Source organism: Talpa occidentalis, unplaced genomic scaffold (assembly GCF_014898055.3).
Source record: "Talpa occidentalis isolate TD23 unplaced genomic scaffold, MPIMG_talOcc4v2.1 talOcc4.5, whole genome shotgun sequence".
Lineage (NCBI taxonomy): Eukaryota > Metazoa > Chordata > Mammalia > Eulipotyphla > Talpidae > Talpa > Talpa occidentalis.
The window spans coordinates 21274200-21286913 of record NW_023604861.1 but is presented as its reverse complement, the minus strand read 5'-3'; the positions used below and the strand labels follow the sequence as shown (position 1 = coordinate 21286913).

Here is a 12714-nt window from a genome sequence, read left to right as displayed (position 1 = left end):
TAATTTGTTTTTTTTCCATTTAGAATGTTGGTAGTTTTATAGGAAGTGTTCTTTTTATTTTTTTTTTTCAGTGTTAACAGTGTCATTTTCCAGCATAATTTATAGATACAAGGTAATTCCTTTTTTTACATCCTTGTTTCTTTTTCATAAAATCTTTATCACTTATTATCAAGGAAATTCAAGTCAAAACCACAATGAGATGCCATCTCACACTTGTGAAAATGGCTCAGGTATTAAAAAAAAAAAAGCTAGGAACAGTAAGTCCTGGCGAGGGTGTAGAGAAAAAGGAACCCTCTTAAATTGTTGGTGGGAATGTGGACTGGTGCAGCTCCTCTGGGAAGAAGTGTGATGATAACTCAAAAGACTAAAAATACATCTACCATATGATCCAGAAATAGCACTTCTAAGTGTCTATCCAGGAACACAAAACACTAACTCAAAAAGAAACCTGGACTCCTATGTTTATTGCAGACCTATTTACAGTAGTCAAGATGAGGAAACATCCTAAATGCCCCAGAACACATAAGTGGATCAGGAAGATATAGTATACGTATACAGTGGAATACTACTCAGCAATCCAAAAAGATAAATCCGTGCCATTTGTGGCAACATGGATGGAACTGGAAAGAATTATATCCTCAGGGAAGTGAGCCAGAAAGTGACTGGATGTGTTCTTTTACAAATATTGAGTCACAACTTTAGGGATCTGTATATGACTTCATCATATGAGCCCTGTTTACACCTCTCTTAGAATGTCTCCTAAATATGGCTGCATGTGAAAATTTTCCTGTACTTTAGGACCTCTGAAGACTTGTCTTCTCTGATAAAATCTGATTTTTGTTTTTGGATAGTGAAGAATGATTTACCAAGATGTTACCCTTCATAACCAATTTATGCATAGAAAAGCTATAGATGTTTATTTATCTTTTGTTTAGATTTTTAAGATTGTTGATATATTTATAAATTATAGACTTCTTTAGCTTATGTTCTTTCTTGTGGACTGCTTCAGATCTCATGGAAATAACATTGACAAAAGTTAAATATTCATGACTACTTCAGTGTTGATGCCAGGGCATAGCTGGGTTATTCCAAATTTTTTAGTTTGGTGTGTTAAGTCATTGCAACCTCTAGTATTTGTGTGAAGAAATAAGTATATACAGGAATAGGGCCATTACTGTTTACTGCCCTTAAAGAAGATTTTAAGATAACCAGATGGGATGAACTACATTCTTTCAAGACCTGCTCTCTACAAAGGAAATGCAAAGAACCTATCTATGCTAGTTACACTCTCTGTCTCACAGGGTGCCTTGTAGCAAGGAAATTCTGGAGATTATTACTAAATGCAAATATTTTACCCCTGCATAAAAATCTTCAGCACTTTGTAGGTCAGTAAAGAGAATATTGTAGGGTCCAGAAGTTTTATTTTAGTCTTAAATGATCTCCGCTGAAAGTTTCTGTGTTTTTTCAAGTTGAATTGATTGATCACTAGTTTACTATACAATTTTAGGGGTCCAGCCTGAGGACTTAACCAAGTGGGTCTTCAGAGGTTCACAACAAAGCAAATGTGTCCTGTGTGTGTCGGTGCAAATGGATTTTGATTAGTGGAGAAATTAAATCCCCACTTATATTAATACAAGTCATATTTTCATTTGAATGAATTTTAGTGACTTCTTTAACTTCTGCTGGGTCCTCTTTGCTATTTGAGAAGTCCTGTGTCCAGTCTCAACTCATATCTCCTGGAGTCAGTGTGAATGCTCTTCAAGCTAGTCTGACAGTAGTGAGGAACTTCTAGTCAACTAGTAGAGGGCAAGACACTTCTGACAGACATCTTACTGCCTATATACTGTGTCTGTTTAATCTCCTCCACCAGTGAGCACTCTGAAGAACCAGTCTTCTAAAAGAGGAGAGTGATGTTATCTCCCAGGCAGACTTGAAAAGAGAATAAACAACACATTCCTCTTCATTAAAACATCACATTGCTGACTTTTTGCATGTAAGAGTTTACCAGAGACAATCTGGAACCACTAAATACGACTTGCTCAACCAGTACCCTGTAACCATAACATTCAGCTCTTTGGAAGAAAGAAGGGAACATGATGAGGAATATTTAAAATTTTCCAAAGTCTCTCTGCATAACAGATGCACCAATCAGTCATGAAAGGAGTCAGTCACCTTTGTCAGTTTTTAATTTTTTAAGCATAAAAATGTTACTTTCCCAGTTGTATGAGAGAGCAGGTAAAATGAACTGCCTCAGTGTCAGTGATTCCTCATTTTAACCAAAGATCTCTTAGGAAATGATCAAAATCTTGGGGAAAAAAGTGACTATTTTCAAAAAGCAGTACATTTTTAGAATCTTTGTTAAAATTAGTTCTGTGATCACTAGATTTTTTTATTTGTGAATAAACAAACAAGCAGAACATATTTTTTACACCATGCAAATGACATTTTCTATATGGCAGTGTTTATCTTCTTTCAGTGATAGAATCATGAATGCAACATATTTGCCTAAGTGTATGGTAAGTATACAGTAGAAATATTTACAAAGTGCAATATAGCAGAGGATGTTTTTATTTGCATCATTTTAAACCCTTTGGCTTGTAATATATTTGATATATTTTGCACCAATATTGTGGTTATTTCCTTTATTGTTCAAATGACACTTCTTTGAGCAGTGAGACTCCCTGTATCATTTGACATGGCCCGATCTGTCTTTGTTTCATTACGCTCTTCTGTCATGAGAAGTTCCAGACCCATCTTGTGTATTTTCTGCTTCAGAACTGGAACAATCTATTTCTCCAAGAAACCCAATTTCTTTCTAATGGCAAATATTATTTAGAAACTGTAACTTGGACACTTGAGGCACATCTTACTACTACTGCATTCATGATTTTCTAGGTCTTTTTAGTGGACAGAACCAGAAAAATATGTATTTTAAGAGGAAATACACTGTGGTTCATGCTGATACTTTCAATCAAATATGGGATTATAGAGTTTCTACTTCTAAATTTAATTTGTACTTTGACAGAAAAATCTTGGTTTCTAATTACATTGATATTAGATAACAAGTTATCCAAGTTGCAAATGAAGCTAAAAGTTTTTTTTCCTACAGAGCTCTGTGGGGCTAGGTGATTTAATGCCCAGGGTACACATTGGTATGCCAGCGAGACTGCCTGGGAAGTGTGGCCCATATGTGGTTTTAAGACACAAATCCAGGTTAGTGTGAGATTTTTGATGTGATTTGGATCTAAATATATTCTTATGCAATTATAATTCAAAAATTTCATAGATTATCTTAAAGGGAAGTGCCTCACTTAGAGTGAATGGCAAGAAAGGGAAATTTGCTTCTAATCTTAGGGACTTTAAAGGTTGTTCAAAAGGTTTTTCTTATTTTCAATGCTTTATTAGAAAGACATACTTGTTTAGCATGTTGCAATCTGCTGCATAAAGGGGGCTGCTGCTGAGAGGAAGGAAAGGGTTTAATTTTATCATCTAGTACTGGGTTTAAAAGGTGCTTTGTGGAGTTGGAGTTGGGGAGTCTGCGAGTCTGTGAGCGCACATGTAAGTGTGGTAAGGTAGAAACAAAGTAGGAAAAGTGGTTACAAAAATTGTTCTCCTTGCTCAATTTAGAGTACCACCATTTAAAAGGCATGATTATGTACATATTATGGCTATACGTAGAGGTTAATAGCTACATGAGGCCAGCTGCATGTAGGATTTGAAGCGGCATATTTCTTTCCATCTACTCTTTAATCACCTCCCTTTGCACACCAAGTATTTATTGCCAATCCTGGAATAGGAAGTAAAACATCTAGTGTTCTGATTTCATTTTCCTCTTTGACGTGACACTGCTTGTGGGCTAACTGCTTGCTCTAACTTTCCGTACAATTAATTTCATAGGAAACATGTTATTTGGAAAAAGATATACTAGTGATCCTTTTGACAGATTCATTACTCTTCTCCTAGATAGTCCATTTGAAGGTTGCAGCTAGATAATTTTGTCAAGCCCTTTCTAAGAGATTCTGCAGTTTGAGATGAACATTCGGGATCAGACAAGCAGACTATATACCGCTTGTCCCCTCGTGACCGTTGTTATAGACATATCTTATCACGGCATGCAGTGGTGTTTTTTTGGATTGACATCAACCTGATTTATTTTTTGCCAATTGTGAGCTGAGCAGCTTGTTCTTTATTGTTTGTTTGGGATGTGCTGGGGTTTATCTGAGTTTATTATTTGTTGTGCCTTAACCTACTGACACTGGGTTATATCAGATTGAAAACTTAAGTTGTTCAAAAAATATTTTCTTAAGCTACAGTTACAATCTGCCAGATAAAGGGGTTTGCTACTGAGCGGAAGGAAACAAACTATCTGATATTTTTATTCTAAGATGATTTCTGGGCTAATACTTTTCTTGATAAAGGCAAACATAATGTTTTATTAGACAAAGAAAGTATTTGTTAATAAGAAATCTGCCTGGGGCTTCCCGAAGGTGCAGGGGCTAAAGACACAGCACTGTTGACCTATGGCCAGCCACTGCAACATGAGTTTGATCCCAGGCCAGGGAGCTAACCCACATGTCCTGGGTTTGCTCTGTTTTTACATGGCATCCATGGTGATCCATGCACACTCCTGAAGGAAGAGTTTTTCAGTATCTCTGCATTTCTACCCAGGTCACAGCTGAACCTCTTACCTAAGTACTGTAAGTTCCTTTCTGCATTGGCTTTTGTTGACTAGTTTGTCACTCGCCTGTTGACACTGATGTTGCGCACACACACACACAGCCACATACACACAAATGCACACACACAACCCTACACACATATGTACACATACGTTGTGTGCGCACATCTTCAGAGGTTATATGCACTCTCATTTTTGTGCTGTGTGTCTGTGTATTCTCATTTTGGGGAGAAATTTCCCTGTTCTTGTCATCCTCCATCTGTTAACTCTTAACTCTCAATCTTCGGTTTAAATGTCACTTAACCTAGGAAGCCGTCCTTAAGTGCCATTCATTCTAGGTGCCTCTATGATTTTCCTATCACTTCTTACTGATCTCTACATTGTGTGATTGTTTTTTGATTTGCTGATCATATTACTTATCCCAGTAAGTAACACTGTTACTTATCTCAGATATTTAAGTTGTCTTTCTGCACAATCATTTTAATATGTATTATACAAGTGAGATTTCAAACGTGAACAAACTATCAATTTAAGCATTGGAAATAATTTACTTTCCTAGTCTGAAAGTGTGTAGGATAATGCTTATTCTTGTATTGTTGATTATACTGTGTTTCAAACCACTTGAAAAAATAATTTTTCTAGTACCGCCTACAATGTATTGAAAAGAAACTAACTTTCTACTACCCACCATTGTTTTCCTTACTCTCCTATTTCCTTTGATTTCCCAGAATGTTTAAACTTTCAAGAATAAATTCAGTAAGGTATTTGAATTTGCCTGTTTATTATAGTAAACAGATTAATGTTTTTAAATCCCCTGTGGGATTTTATTGCTTAATCTTTAGTTACTATTATAGAATGCTTCTATATTGCCTATTTAGTAAAATAACCTTTCATACTTCTGCCAACCCAAAAGAATCTGGATGCTCAGCATGTAATAAACACCGTTGTGATTATTAAGTAGAATACAAAATTCTAGCCAGAATGGCTAGAGCTTATGATCTAGGAAATGTGTCAATGTGCCTCATTCTCCCACAATTCAGCTTCCTGTCTCTCCCCCAAATTCACCACCCCTACAACACTTTTACTTGCTTTCTTTTTATTTTCCTTGCTTTTTCAGGTTTTTCCCTTTCATCTGTAAAACAATGCATCATTAATTAAAAAATTTAATAGTAAATTATGTTCTGATATTTATATAAGTAAAATATAGCATGAAAATTATGTACAGTATAACTATGTAATATATGATTTTATGTATCCACATGTTATAGTTACATATATAAATACAGCATGCAGTTTATGTATGTTAGATATGCATGTACAGCATGTGCATGTGAGATATGTGTAGTGTATGTACTATAATTATACTACTATAGCTATGTGTTAATGTGTATATTCACTAAAGAGAGTAACCGTAAATTAATAACATAATATATAATAAACTCTTCTCCAAAGTCAGAAGATCCCCATGGATCGCTTTCAAATCACAACTGTCTCCTCTCTCTCAAGAATAACAACTGTCCTTTCTTGTATACTTTTCTTGTTTTCTTTTATCTTTTTTTAACCATCAGTGTGTGTGCTTCACTGTAAAGTATTGTTGGTTGTGCCAGATTGTGGACTGACCTTCAGTGGAAGCAGACTGGCAGCAGACAGTGTGAGGTTGCCCCCAGGGTACATCTGGCAATGCTGGAGACACTGTTTTTACAACTGAGAGCGATGTCACTAGTATCTTGAGATTAATGATGCTGCTAAAACCAAACAATGCACAGATTGGCCCTTCTATCACAAAGAAATTTCTGGCCTAAAATGCCTGTGGTGCTGAGTGTAAAAATCCTGTGCTTGAGCGCCCCATTGCATGGCTGTACCACAGCTGGGCTATTGCGACTATCCTAGGCGGAGTTTGAGTTTTTCTGTTTTGGTGGAAACAAACAATACTTCCATGTACATTCTGGTTTCTGTGTCCTCATTATATAAACAGTCTCTACAAGTAAATGTTCTGGTCATAGGATACACATATCTTTGACTTTCTCGGATGGCCCCCAATTATTTTCCAAAGTGAGTATTAGGTTTTTGCCATAGAAAATCAAGACTTAGTTTTCTTGTACCCTGACCTTCACACACACTTTCTCCTTTCTTCCTCTATATTTATAATACAATTTTTGTTAAAACAATCTTTAGTGCTTACCTTGACAAAGTAAGTTTGCTTATGTCCAAGTGATATAGCTATAATTACATATCATTTTTCACTTCAAGAAAAAAATTGGGGCAGAGATTAATGATTCCGTAAGTTTTTTGTTTGTTTGCTTTCTATGTGTGTACCTGTCATTTCTGCTCAAACTTTTATGGAGCTATAGACGCCTATTAATATGGTTAAGTAGAACAGAGAATCTGTTCTTTTTTTTTTTTTTTTTTTTTTTTTTGGAGATATCCTTCCTTTGCTCTTGTGCTCCTAATTAGACTGATTGCATCACAGGCAAGTTAAACAGTATTCACCCCTCTCCCCCTGTCATCTTGGGAATTCTTTTTGAGTATTTCCTGTGTTAGATTCACCTGTTTCCTTGATTTTTAAATTTCCTTCCTTAGTTTTGTTTAAGCACACTTAGGTGGAGAACTAGTTAAGGAAAGGCTTCACCTTGAAATTCATTTATGATATTTTATAGGATTTATCCTAACATGTATTCAGTTTCCAAGAGCCTTTCTTCATCTTTGGATTTTTGTTCCTTGTCTGTTATAGCTCTAGGAAAATTAAGTAATTTTGGTGAAGTTTTTACTTGCACTCCCTGTGCATTTCTACTTCCTCAATCTCTCAACTTTTTTCCTTTTTCAGGATCTGATTTTTACATCAAAAGTTTTCTGAAATGTCTTCTGGTCTTTGCCTGCTCATTCATATTTACAAATGTGATACTAAGACAAACTGGAAAGTCTGTCATTGTGCAGAGTATGGAGGAAGCAGATAACCATTTCAGCGAGAAGCTTCTTCATCTCCAATATTGATTCTAGTGCAGGCTCTCATTTCCACCTTCAGCTAGTCTCACTGTGACGAAGTTTTTGGGTAATCTGTCACAACCTCTCTGGAATTTAAGTCCCCTGTCTTTTTGCTGAGTAGGGGGCAATCGTTGGTTATAAAAGCTAGAAATGATTTCTAGAGTCTGATCTCAGAGTTTTAATCAGTTTTTTATCTTGGTGTCACTTCTACAACTTGCTTCCCAAGGTATCTGCTACCTCCAACCCCTGCACTGATTTTGAGCTGTGGCATACATCACCCTGCCTCTGTGGGAGGCATTGAGTAGAGAAAGTTGAAATCTGAATTTCAAGGGGAAACTTTAGAACTATGTCTGGTTTGCTTGAACAATTTTGTCAATAATTCAAACAAGCTGCTGTCTCCTCTTTCATCTTGAGTTTATATCATTTGGATTTCTAGAATTTGCTTTTATTTTTCTTGTCATTTTAGGGGACTTTAGGAAACAGAATGAGGAAAAAAGTATATATGTTCAATGCACTATCTTTAATCAGAAGCTTAATCCTTCTCTATTTCTATGGTGATATTATATAATATATAAAATATACATTAATGAATGAGGAGATAAGAAAATAGAGATACATTGTCATCATGTCACACACACACACACACACACAATCACACACTGCTCTAGATGAGGTCTCTGATGTTTTTTGAATTGCCAGTTTCAAAGTCACTTTTTTATCCTCATTTTACTCTGATTGAAAATCTGCTCCTTTGTTTTTGTATCACCTTCCCCTTGACTTCGTGACACCAGTCTTCCTTGTTGCTTGTATTTTCTTCTGATTTTCTTTTCTCTGTCCACTCCCTTGGATAGGTGAACCCCAATATTGGAATCTCCCTCCCTTTTTTTCTTTTTTCTCTTACTTTTTCTGATTGCCTTAAACATTTCCACTATTCTCTTTTTATCGATAAACAGTTTTTATCCTTAACCTAGATGGCTCCTCGGGTGCCCCATGGTACCTTGGGTACATTAAATTCCAAACAAAATTCATTGCATTCCCAGACTCTCTTTTTCTCCAACCAATTCAGTTGCTGCCTCTTATCTCTTAATATTGTTTATATAAATCAGGTATTGGCAATTTTTTTCTATAAAGGCCAGATAGTAAATATTTCAGGCTTCGTGAGCCATGTATATATAGTTCGTCAGTTGTGCTGTGGTAGTGAAAAGTAACCCTCATCCATATGTAAACAAATCAGTGTGACTGTATTCCATTAAAACTTTATAAAAATGGAGTAGTAGGCTGAATTTGTCCCATCAGCCACAGTTTGCTGACCCCTGACGTAGGTTAATGGCTATTCTAGTTAAACCTCTAGTTGACCATGATGTGGTCAGCACATCATGAAGACTTTGCCTGTCCAGATCTATCCACCACCACCCCACACACTCTCCTCTTTCAGACCCTAGTGTTTTTCCCCTGTCAGTTGCACTGGGTGTTTATCCATCCTCATTGCTCCACCTGCTTCCAAAATGTCTTGTGAAAACAACTTATCCTTTTACCCCTTGTTTAAAATACTCAGTTTTTGCAAATACCTATGCTGCAGGGCTTCCCCGATTTTAGGTGCATTCAAGCATGGGAAGTCTTAGTTAAATTAAATACTTCCAAGCCCTACATCAGAAGTTCTGATTATGTTCATTGGAGATGGAGGCTGGGAATCTGCATTTTTAAAATAAACATCCTAGGTGCATCTGTAGCGTGCATTCCTCTGACATTTGAAAAACACTGGCCCGTATCCCACTGCATGGAAAGCATGACCCTCCTTGCCTTTCCTGTCTTTCCAGCCCCACCTCTCAGCTCACAGCCTCTAGCCCAGCAGACTGGAGGTCAGCCCTTTTCCTGGAGTGGCCATGCTGAATTACCCCTTTCAATTTCAATAGTTATTTTGTCCACGATGCCATATACTACTTGTTTGCCTGAATTTCCTTCATTTGAGACTCAATGAAGTTTCAAGTACCAATTCAAGTACCAGCTGCTGTGTTGAATTTCTTACTCTATGTGTATCTGTATTCCACTACCTATAACATATTAATTGATTTTTATGCTTACTTGTCTATCTCACCTTTTAGATTGTGAGTTTTCTGGAGAGCAGGAACTATATGTTCTACATGTGAGCATATCTATATTTTAGAGCAGACACTGAAATTCTAGAATGAGTACACTAATATTTTTTTATTTGATATAAGAAGTAGGCTTGGGATATAAATATATGCATTTTATAGATAATTAAACTGAGATTCTTAGATAAAAATGACTTATTCAAGGTCTACTATTTTGTAAAAATAATCAAGGATATTAATAATAATAATAATCAAGGATATTTTTTACTTTTTGTGCTTTTTTCCATTACACATGTTGCCTTGCTAACATGACAAAGATTATTCCCTGTGCTCAAGTAAACCTTGAATCCTGGAAGTATCCCATGGGAATTTCCAATTTGGGTATCTTCATTCAGTCTGTTGATTATTTAATGTCATAAATCAGCCCAGAGTCACTGCTCACAGATTGACCTCTATGGATAAATCTATGGATAAGTCATAGAAACTCTTGAAATAGTAATCTGGGTTTAATGTAATTATGTGGGAAAGAATACATGCTAATTCTTCATTATTTTTGTCAGGTGAAGGAAAGGATTATGTGCTAAGAGACAAATACATGAGCTTTCAGACCTATCAGCATATAGGCATTTAGTGCTCATTTCATTTTGCCTTTTTTTTTTAAAGAGTAGACAATTTTTTTGTTAAAGATTTATTTATTTATTTATACAAGCACTGGGTACAGTCAGAAGCGCGGGAGGGTGAGAGAATTCACCAGAGCGGGGAGCAGAACAGGCAGAAGGACGGAAATGCACTGCTGAGGGGAGCAGCGGGCAGCAGGAGAGGTCTCGCGCCATGCAGGACCCTCCTCTGGTGGCCAGGGAGCAGCCGGACATCGAACCGGTGCTGCAGAGGCTGTGGGCAGCTTCACAACCCAGCGCTCAACCGCTGCACCACCGGGGAGGTCCTCATTTTGCTTTTTCTTAAGTTTTATTTCTGTCCCTAACAAGTAGGAAATTTGTACTTTATTTTCATCCCATCTTGCACTTGCACTTACTCATGTGAATGAAACAGGTAAAGACAAAATTTCATTTCCACCTTTTACCTTTGATTGATGGTACAGTAATGATGAAGCAGAGAAATGCTCCAAAGGCAGATCAAATTAGATGTATATAAGCAGTTATTGGAAACTATCAACTAGAAAATCAACCTCAGAAGACTGAATGGCTGTATGTGTTTCTGGTTCCTTACAACAATGAAACATACCAAAGCAACCTAGAGACCAGAAACTTGATTGACATTTTAATTTAATAACTTTCATATTTCCTTGATAAATGCATGCTTAACATAAATAGTACCTACTCATATCATCTGTATTCCTTTTAAACACAACCAATTAGTATTAATGAATTATTGCTTGCACAGTAAAAAATAAGCTGGTTTCTTTTTTAAAACAATTTAACTTTTTTTATTGATTTTGCTTACATAATAAGGAATCAGCAACTACAACAGTTGCCACTTTAAGTGGCCATAGAAAAACAAAATATATAGTTATTTTACATGGTTATATTACAATTTTATAAAGTTAACTACAGCATGCCCATGTTTTGTTATAAACTATTTCATTGGCCATATGTAAGCTGTCAAATACTAAAAGGTGTTTGAATATACACTTATATTAGCAGTGTAGAAAGGAGAAAACAGGCTAACATTGCTTATAAATCTTTTAAGCTTTATTAACCATGTTAACATTATTTTTTTCAATGGCTATATTATACAGTTTTTGATACTACAAAATGTTTTAAAGTTAAACAGTAGCACCTTTCCCTGTCTTCATTTTAAGTATGCTAAGAAACCATGTTTGTTTCTCACCAACCCTTGAATTTTAAATCAAACCATTTTCAAAAAGCTACTGAATACAATTTCATTATAAATAGTGTATGTATAGACTCTGTGTACAGTTTCAAAATCTGGCAAGATGAAGACAGACCACTATTCTGACGTGGAGAAAGGAAGATATTAGGATGTAAATGAGGAATAAAAACAAAACTCAGTAGATGGTATTAAAAATGAGCAAAAACTTAAAAAAGTGGGTAAAACATGTATTACAAAGTGGGAAAATATTAGTTACCCAATTTTAATTTAAAATCCAAAGTTTGAGAGTCCTTTGTGATGACAGACATCTGAAATAGTGATTGGGAAGAAATTAATAAACAAGACCAAGTGATTTGTAAATAGAATCCATGTGGCATGTGAATTAATTCTTGTCCTTCCTTTTCGGCCACACTGTTGGGTTTGGTTTACTGTATCTTCCCATCCCATGCTGGCAGAAAACAACATTGCTAGGTTATTTCCAATATGTGGCCCTAGGTTACCAACAGAAAAAAGAGTAGAAACTCTGTTATATTTTAAGACAGAGTTAAAGCTCTTGGGCCCAATTTGTTCCTGAAGTCACTCTGAGAACATTGCACTGTGTTTTGCTGGAACAGAATCAGGACCTTTTGCATTGATGTGACGGGGCAATGACGAACGTCAGGCTAAGAATGGGAATCCGCCCCATGGGTTTCCTCTCACCCCACCTCATTTCCTCTCTCTCCCATTTTCTTGTACATATTTTCACACACATCTCATCCCAAGCTAACCCAAGGCCTTCTGCAGAGGGGATTAAAGAATTAGGCAAGAATGCACAAAGTTAGAGGTTCTTAGAGTTTATAAAAAGCTGTGATACTTGGGACAGAAAAGCACCAGGTCAAAGACTTTTTTCCTATTAGTTATTTACAAAAATAGTATGACAATTAGTAGTAAGCTTTACAAATAACTGTTAAATTGACTCACTTGTGTGATCTTAAAAAATAGCATTTGAACTATCATGTTATATATATGCCAGAAACCACTTTAACTACAGCTTGGAGGAGAGGATGCCTCTGTCATGTGGCAACTGCGCCAGGCAACTCACATTATGTCCATTATGGGGTTACTGGCATC

General features: G+C 36.2%; 1 long non-coding RNA gene across 1 annotated transcript in view; it reads left to right on the top strand.

Annotated features, from left to right (window-relative positions):
* Positions 1-12714, top strand: part of LOC129146873 (uncharacterized) — a 286809-nt gene that overhangs the window by 44790 nt on the left and 229305 nt on the right. The window lies entirely within an intron of this gene.